Source organism: Cyanistes caeruleus, chromosome 1, assembly GCF_971803275.1.
Source record: "Cyanistes caeruleus chromosome 1, bCyaCae1.hap1.1, whole genome shotgun sequence".
NCBI classification, from domain to species: domain Eukaryota; kingdom Metazoa; phylum Chordata; class Aves; order Passeriformes; family Paridae; genus Cyanistes; species Cyanistes caeruleus.
In genome coordinates this window covers 67,236,955-67,246,402 of record NC_141701.1, presented here as the reverse complement: position 1 = coordinate 67,246,402, position 9,448 = coordinate 67,236,955, and the positions used below count along the sequence as shown (strand labels likewise).

General features: G+C 34.9%; 1 long non-coding RNA gene across 2 annotated transcripts in view; it reads right to left on the bottom strand.

Annotated features, from left to right (window-relative positions):
- Window positions 1–1,788: 1,788 nt before the first annotated feature.
- Window positions 1,789–9,448, bottom strand: part of LOC111925364 (uncharacterized) — a 33,248-nt gene continuing 25,588 nt past the window's right edge. For both annotated transcript variants that reach the window (XR_015289074.1, XR_015289063.1), the window contains one exon: window positions 1,789–4,816. This is a non-coding gene — a long non-coding RNA (uncharacterized LOC111925364). The remainder of the gene's footprint in view (window positions 4,817–9,448) is intronic.

Here is a 9,448-nt window from a genome sequence, read left to right as displayed (position 1 = left end):
TTTCCCCACTGACACACTGGCTTCTATGATTTGTCACAAAGATTATCTCTGTCACATTGTGTGACATAACACAAAGAAGCTCAGAAAATGTGGTGTGACATGCCAACTAATGCACTGAGCCATCAGGGAATTTTAAAAGCAGTACATGTTTTAAAACTTAGTTGACTTCTTTCTGCCCTTCTTCATCCCTCGTCTCCTCAAAGCCCAAATGGTTTCCCTGAAAATTTGTGAGTCATCTCTTCAATACCTACATTTAAGCACGAAGTTCCTAGAACAAGTGTTTCCTCATAATCCAAAGCACAGAGAAGTTATTTGTATTTAGTGCAATCCAGAGTCTGAAATCACATGCACAAAGACTCTTCTGGATGTGGGTAAAGAAAAAAGCTACCAAGAGCAAAGCCATATTTGGAGAAGATCAATAAATAAAATTGCAGTCACCAAACAAGGAGACAGGGAGACCTGCAGCATCTGTGGGCAACATAGTGTCATGAAATCAAAGATACACCCTAAGAAACAGCTCTTTCTTCTTGAAATCGCTTTTGCTTTCTGCTCCATGAACAGTTGCATAATGCAGATGCATGCATGCTGCCACATGTCCACAGAGCCAGCTGAAAATGGGCTAGTCCCCAGAAATTTCAGAGCACACTTGAAAGGCTGAAAGCCGTTTTAAGACTGAGAACTATATCTAGAGTCATAGAATATGAACATAAAACAGTAGAAAACAGTCCATAAGAAAAGGTATCACAATACTACAATGTCATGTTGTAGGGTCTCCCCTAGCAGCAGAAAGTCATTTTATTATCAGGTTTATTTTGAATTGCTGTGCTACAGTGGTATCTTTGCATCCTTCTTATATAAGCCTATTTTTATTGGCTTTGTCATGCTAAGAGGAAAAAAAGCCAAACACAACATATTTCCTGTTCTCAGGAACATTCACAGGTTTTAGAGAAACCTATTCCCCAAAAAAACTGAACTCAGAAGTTAGTTTGTTGTAACACTATGATCAGAGAGTGTATTCTTTTTCTTTTTAATTTATTATAGTAATTAATTTACTATATTATCATTTTATATTTATATATCAATATATTTTATATATGTTTATATATAAATATAATATTTATTCTATTATAGTGTCATGACACTGGCTAATGAGAATAATTCTAGAATTGAGGTTCCATTATTATTCTACAGTGAGAAAATTCTTAAGAGTAACTTCAATTAAATTCGAGGATTATGTTTAAATGTGGACAACTCCTGAATTTGCCACAAGAATTTATCAAGCTTCAGGAAGAAATTCTCAAAGCATTTAGGTGGTCAGCTGGAAAATTTAGTTATTGTACCTAAAGAACTAAAACATGGGTAATTCCTTACTCATAGTAGAAATCCTAAAAATACTAAGAAATACCATAATATCCTAAATATATACAATCCTAAAAATGCTTAGAATACAGGAATCAGTGTGCTCTCTGACCTAAATTCCATTTGCTGAGTATAATTTTATATTAAATGGATTATATAGAGGTTATATATAGGCTATCTCATAATAATGTCATCACTTTCCTGTTTTAGCTGTAAAAAGTCTGTGTACTTGGGGGACATATGCAGAACATAACATTGTAATCACTTTTTCTCTGCAGATTTTAAGAGTATAATCAAAACATCATAGTTAAAAAAAACCTCAAACCCCAAAGCATCCCAAGCTATGTCTTGATTCAAGCAATTTTAACTTCTTATATAATAAAATCAGATTTAATGGTTTATATAAAAAGAATGAGGCAGTGCAAAATATCATTTAATGTACAGTATATTTTAGGAGTGTCTACTTAGAAACATACAGTGTTTTTTTCTCTTTCTTACTGCAACCCTCGTTTAAAGAGGAGCTCCTTAATATATATGCATATATTATATTTCAGATTTTCATATGAAAATATCTGTAGAGGTAGAAAACAACATTATTGTTTTGTTGAGATAAGAGGTGGCAGACCTTGGTAGCACCACAGAAATCATATTTGAAATTCAGTACCAGCAGTCCTGTAACCCCAAGAATGTCCAGCACCATAGGGCTGGCCTCCTCCTATACACACTATGCTCACAAACAGAGCATGGTTAGCCAAGCTGGCTGCACACCCAGATCTCAGGGACTGAACAAAACCCCACAACCTGGGACCCCATTTCAGACAGAAACAGTGTGAGGGAAGTTAGGACTTCAGTTTATAAAGTCACGAAAGCAATGGATAAACTGCAGTTTAGCAAATCCTGCAGCACAAGAAGGAGGTGGCCACTTGATAAAAGCAGTGGGAGAGAGAAAACCCAAAGCAGATAAAAGTGTTTCTTTGGACAACAGAGACTGTGCTGCCACAGGAGGCTGTGAAGGCAGACAGTATTAGAAGGCTCAATGACAGATTCAGGAACTCTGCATGGCATGTACTAAAAGGACTGGGCAAGGATGCACCCTCTCACATGTCTGATAAAGCTGTGGTAAAGATAAAGATCCTGGAAAAACACAAGGACAGAGGACCAGGGAACATGTACAAGTGCACAAAGCCTTTCTTAACCCACATCTCCCAGTGTCACCATTGGAGACAGACTATGAGGACTGACAGACTGCCACTCTAGCTAGGAGGGCATTTGTTACACTTTCCTGTCATCAGCTGGGACCTCTGTCTATAGGAAGTAATTCCTTCCAATAGCATGCCCTCTGACCACTATGGTACTTGATACAGAAATATCACTGACCTTTTCACAAAGAAGAAAAATCAGCAGCATCCATGATTATTTCATATAAAAACCCTGAAGTTAACAAGAAATCTGCTTTCTCACTTGTCTTATCCTAGAGCTATTTTTAACTGGAAAAGACATTTCTGTCAGCAGAAAGGTTTGAGGTTAGAAATAAGGAGGGACCCACTGTAAAAATCACTGTAAAAATGGAGGAAAAAATAATAAATTAACCTGTAAGAGACATCTTTTCTGAAATGAAGGGTGGTCTGCATGATAACGATGGTCTTGCAGAAATTAATTTGGCACTGACCAATGAAGAACTGTACAAGTAACAGGAAAGCATCTTGCTTTCCACCCTGTGTAAAGTTGGTGTTCTGAAGACATAGTTGAAGGTTATTAAATCCAAATCCCTTCCATGGGATTTGCATTAGGTAGATAATTCTTTAGTCAGTTGTACCATGCAACCCTGTTAAACTGCACTGAGAGTGTAACTGAGGTTACATTCTATCCAAGGAGAATGTACACCATAAAAATTATACTTAAAAGACATGTTGAATCCATATTGCAAGTGGAATTAATTTTGCCATACCACAACAGCAATCTTTCTGTCAAGCTAATCAATGAAAGATGCATGTCCTATCAAATTCCCTTCATTTTTATACCCCCATTTCCCTCAAAGACAAACAAAAGGACAAGCATGACTTCACTAATTATGATTAAAAATTAGACTAGCGATTGCTTTATGTTTACACCATAAATAAAAGATAAATATAGGAGATCTGTGTCAAACTCGCCAAATGCTTCCAATTTGCAGCACTTACAAGTAAGGTTAAAGTGTGACATTTTTGTTTCAAGTAAAACATATAAAGCACACATTCTAGTACAACATTAATTGCAGTAAAAACGGTATATACAATATAACATTTGGACACAAATTTTCCCATTCTGGTTTAAACAATCTGTCTTTTGCATTGCCATGTACAGTATGTTAAAAAGGCTTAACAACTTAATTTAGAAGTTTCATACTCTTCCAATTAAAGCACATGGTACTAAATGGCAAATCTTACTGCTAAACTAAAATGTACTGAACAGCAAACTTTGCAATTAAATTGCCAATTTAATGTGAAGAAAAAGGAAAAAGAACCAAAATTTCTCCCACTTTTCTAATAATATATTATTATTTACAATCACTTCATAATTTCCTAGTTTAAAAGTAAAACACTCTCAAAGTGATGTTTTTTTCTCAGCTTATTTAATCATGTATATAACTTATTAAGAAGCTAAAGTAGTCAAGCATATTTTTTTGAAAGTGTTCCGATTCTATAAAAATGTCTAAAATTTGACAAAATTAACTGATTCTGCTGTACATTACAGCTCAACAGAGAAAAGCATCATGAATGACCTGCTAACCTCTCTCCTTTCCTACAGGTGGAGTATTCAGTAGGGATTATTCATATCTAAGGAGAAAAATGTTTCTTTGATAATGATGAAGCAGTTAGCAAGGAGACAAACGGATGTATCTGTTACAGATATATATTATATAACACCTCACGCCTGAGACATGGCTTCATATGAAACTTGAAGTTCCCCAAAGACAAGTGCAAGGTCCTCCTTGGGTTGGGGCAGTACAAAGTCCAAATACAGGCTGGGCAGAGAATGGATTGAGAATAGCCCTAAGGAGAAGGATTTGGGATTGTAGGTGTATGAGAAGTTCAACATGACCCAGCCATGGTTATTCACAGCCCAGGGAGCCAAACGTGTCCTGGGCACCATCCAAAGCAGCGTGGCCAGCAGGGCGAGGAAGGGGTTCTGGCCCTCTACTTTCCTGAGACACCACAGCAGTGCTGCATCCAGCTTAGGGACTAATGGGAAAGCATTGGCTTGTTAGAGCAAGTCCAGACATCTTTTTTAAGAAGAAGAAATTTTAACTGTTCCTTCTTCTTTTAACACTCGACACCTGCCTGTAAAGACTTTAAAGGAGTCTGCCTGAATAAGTGTCATATAAGCATTATATTTTTTTGATCAGATACATTTTCTAGCAGAAAATTTTTTCTCTTTCCTTGGTTTCATTGGTCATTGGAGGCCACCCCTGTTCTTCCTGCAATAAAAAGAGAACAGGCATTATCACAGTTATCATACTTTGCTCTATTTAACAGATTAAATTTTTCATGTTAAAAGGGAATCTACAGATAGACTATAACACAATATAAGTAAATCAAATTGGTTTTGTTTTTCTTTGTTTTTAAGAAGAAAAAACATATTAAGTTTGATTAATTGGAGGGAAAGCTTTTAAACATATGATCAGTTCAAAGCAGTTCAAAATAGCAGACTACCTCCACATATTATATATGCATACATATAGGCTACAATTGCCAGTAGGCTTTAACTGTTAAAAGAAGTGAGACCAAATTAAATTATATACTTCATATAATTAAAAATAAATAGAAAAATATAACAATTCTTCTTTAGAGCTCAAAGAACACATCAGAGAACAGAAAATTAATCTGATGACCTGTCTCAGAAAAACTGACCACATACCCAAGTCAAAGTGGGCAAAGTGGCTTAGCCTAAATGAAAGATAGAATTTTATTATATTGGCACATTTACACATTTTCAAAATATGACATTTTATTCTGAAAAGTCAAAATGCTGCATTTTTTACATTTTCTAAATAAAATACTTCAACATTTCCAAGCATATGTCAGCAGGTTAAATACTTCCCACAATATTTTCAGAAGTCAGAGTTATGTAGGCAGGAAAAACTTTACCTAGTCATTCATCCTATATTCAATACAAACCAAATGCACACTTACAGTGCAAGCATGAGGACAATATAAGCCTTAGGACACAGTTCTTACATTTTCACCAAAAGTATCAATTCAGAGCCCTGAAGCCCTCTATGGAAGTCAATTCCCACTTTACAGTGTACCTCTTACTAAAGCTACCAGTTCTGTGATGAAAATGTTCTGGCTTAGTAAGGAAGCATATAAATCTCAAATTATAGGTTGTAGAAAGGAAAGAAAGAAGCAAGTATATTTTTCTTACTGTTTTGGAAACATATATGATTAAGAGCAAAAAAAGTAAATTTTCATTTTGAAATCAAACATAGATCTTGACAATTGTTTCCCTTTGTTTCTCCAAGATGTTTGCATCCATTTTGATTCAGACAAAACCAAGCCTGAAACACACTCCATTTGGGGAAGCACAAGAAACAGTGCACTGTAAGAAAGCTGAAAACTTTAGTTCTCAGGAATTTGTAGGAAAAGTCAATGGAAACCAGAGTTTAGATTGACAAAATTGCCAGAAGCAGCAACAGAAGTGTTAATAGCTTTCTTCCTACCCTGCAAAGCCTGCTGGTTCACTCTACATGGACAAGATAAATACCACCAACAGTAAAATACTGCCTACAGAAATTGAGAGCAACACATCCTACAACACCTGTGTTGATCATACCCAAAAAGCCACACATAACATCTACCACATGCCTAAAATTATACAGTGCCACTCTGAAGGCATAGAACATCTGCTTGAAATTAAGCTTTATGGAGGAAAGGAAATATAGGACGAAACTACCCATGCATCAGATTCCTTACCAACAGGAATATAGTAATTTTCAGCCACCAACACTCCCCTAGTGGAAAAATACACAACAAAATACAAGTTACTGCTAATTGCCTGCTAAGCTGATGCTATAATTGTTTTGTGAGAAAGTGAATGAGGATGTTTGTGAGTCTCATGGAAAACACAGCTAAAAATATTTCTTCAAATAAGTTCTGTTTGGAACCAGATCATGTTATTAAAGTCTCACAAAAAAGAAATCACTTTTTCATTTAAGTGACAGGATGTAATCTGATGGAAATGACTCACAGGAGATCTCATACTGAAGCAAAGCACTCTGCAGGGAGAATAAAAGGAACAGGAAAGAGATCATGCTTAGGACTATCCCGTGAGATCATAGCACAATGAGGGGCAAAATATGCAAAATGCAGTGTGAGTGAATGCAGTGTTCCAGTACACATTTAAACATTCCAGTATCTCCAGAAAAGCAGACCAATTCCAACAAAAGATGGACACTTAGTGTTTTTATAATTTCCAGTTAAATACTGACTTCTGTAATTTACAAATGGATATGGACATAGAACACAGATGTCACAGTTAGGATTCAGAAAGCCTTAATGAATTTTCTCTTTAAAAACACAGAGCTCCTGTTAGATTGTCAAAAACAAGTAAATCAAATCCTCCTTGATTTAAGCAACTTCTACTGCTTGGTTGACATGCTGCAACTGGCACACTTCACTTTGCATGTTCACACATAGAAAATTTGAAATCACAAAATTAAAGAAATTAAAAGACCCAAACATTCCAGCAATCAGATGGAAAGAAGGCATGGATAAGGAGGCTTTTCCTGTTAATAAGTCTCAACTGCAAAAAATAAGGCATGGCCTTGAAAAATACCAAAGAACTGCAATTCTGAAATTGAATGAAACTGTATGTTCTGGCATTGCTGGAATAGTGAAAAAAGTGGCAGTAATACAGGTGTTTTAGTGTAGAGCCTTCAGAGACTTTTTTTCAGTTTCAACCAAATAAACAACCAGTTGTTTACCCTTTTTGACACCAAAACAAAAAACAAACCCAAGAGTAGAGATACAGGACTAGCAAAGAAAGGCAAACAAGTCTCCACAACTCAATAAACAATTCTAACAGCAAGCGCACACTGATTTTGCACTGCCATCTTTATTAAGAACACCAAAGGCTACATTACTACTAGGCAACAGCAAGCATGGAAAAATAACATGAACTTATCAATCCAAGTAAACTGAATACTGCAGCCCTTCCTCAAAAAAAAACCCAACAACAACAACCAAAACCACCAACAAACTATTTGTGGGAACAAAATTCTTCTTCTGAAACAAGAAACAGGCAAAGAAATCATGCTAGAATTAATCAAGTCAAATAATGTTTTTTGCTGCTGCCAGAGCTTTAACTATCACATATGTTCTGATGTATTAGGGGAACTGCTCTTTGCTCCTTGTTTTGAGATTCTGTTGGTTGTATTTCTTTTATCTAGTTATCCCCCACCAAGGAATTTGTGTTCAAACTCAATGCAACAATTTCTCTTCATGATGCCATCATGACTAGAAAAAGTGTTCTCTAGTGCACATGCTGAGATTAAAACTATTTGAATTTGAAGTCTTCAAACCAAAAGACTTCAAAACAGTAAGTCATACAGGAACAAAACACACAAAGGCATTTTGGAAAACAAATTCCCAGGAACAATGGAAATTGGTTCTTTATCAAAGACCTGTCTACATATCTCACTTTAAAAAGTCAGTGGAGAGCAGACCTACTAGAAAACCCAGCAGTTTTCTGTCAAAATTTTGCCAAAACTTTGGTTCTGTCTTACTACAATATACCTAAAAATATGGTTCTTCAAGGAAGAGGACAGGCATTTCAGTAATTACTCTTGAGAAAAGAGGAAGGAAAAATAATCATAGAAGAACTTTAGAAAAATGGATATGACTACATTGATTAAATATTTTATATATTTGGGGGTTTTAATATAGTTTTATAACTCCTAGATAGGAGGCTTTAAAGGATCTAGTAGAAGAAGCATCACAGCAAACTGAAGATACTGGAAAGCATGAGGAATCTCTAAATTGTGCAAACCTCCTTAAATTCACTGGACAAAAAGAGACAAGCTTATATGAAAATACACAGATTTTGCCTTTTCATGTTAGAAAAGATACACAGGAGAAGTAAAAATTTTCCTTCAACTTCTTCATGAATTTGCAATATAAGAAGACCACTACTATAAATCAGGATGAAATGGGTTTACCGTTCCATCTGTTCTGTACTTTATTTTGTGACAGACTATTTGAACATCATTCAACAAATCTGGAACAAGGCTATGACTTTCAAAGGCCACAGGAAGATCAAGGTTAACATAAAGCATTCTTCAGAAGTCTGTGTTAGTGCATATTTGTAACTTCATGTTGAAGTTTCATCTGAAAAAGTTAAAGCAGTTTAGTAATATTGATATTTACATTTTTGCAAAACTATGCCTCTTTCCTGTTTTTTGAATATTTTTAAATTAAAGGGGCTTGTTTTCATGTGAGAGTTTTTGTTTTCCTTAAACATGGAAGCACTAACCAGAAACAGGAAGTAAGAACTGACAGAGATCATTTGATGAAAAGACTTGAGTATTTGCCTTCTGAGGCCAAATTCACAGCATCACAAGTTCCAACAAAAGCTTTCAGGATATACGTACTTTTTTAGATAAGTAAGAAAACAAAAACTGGAAAATATTTCTTGTCAGCACAGAATATTGTAAAACTAAACCACTGAAAACTTGTTTCAGCTGCTTAAAATTTAAAATTAGTACATGAATAGTAAAGGCAAACCAAGAACATTAATTATATGTGCATATGCATAAAGTATACTATACATTTAAAAATAATTTGAGGTAGTATCTATTTCTTTTTGTTTTCCTTAGTATTCATTATGGCATTATATTCAACCTCCTTTTGTTGACTAAGTCTCCCAAATCTCTCAGGATATGTATCAAACACCATTAAGTTTTAAGGGTTAGTTTCTCTTTTTGCTTTATTGCAATGATTTTTTTATATATATTTTTATATATGTAATATATATATTAATTATAATATATATAATTAAATATATTATATATATGTATCACCAGTTTAACATCAAGGAATGAAGAAAGGAAGGG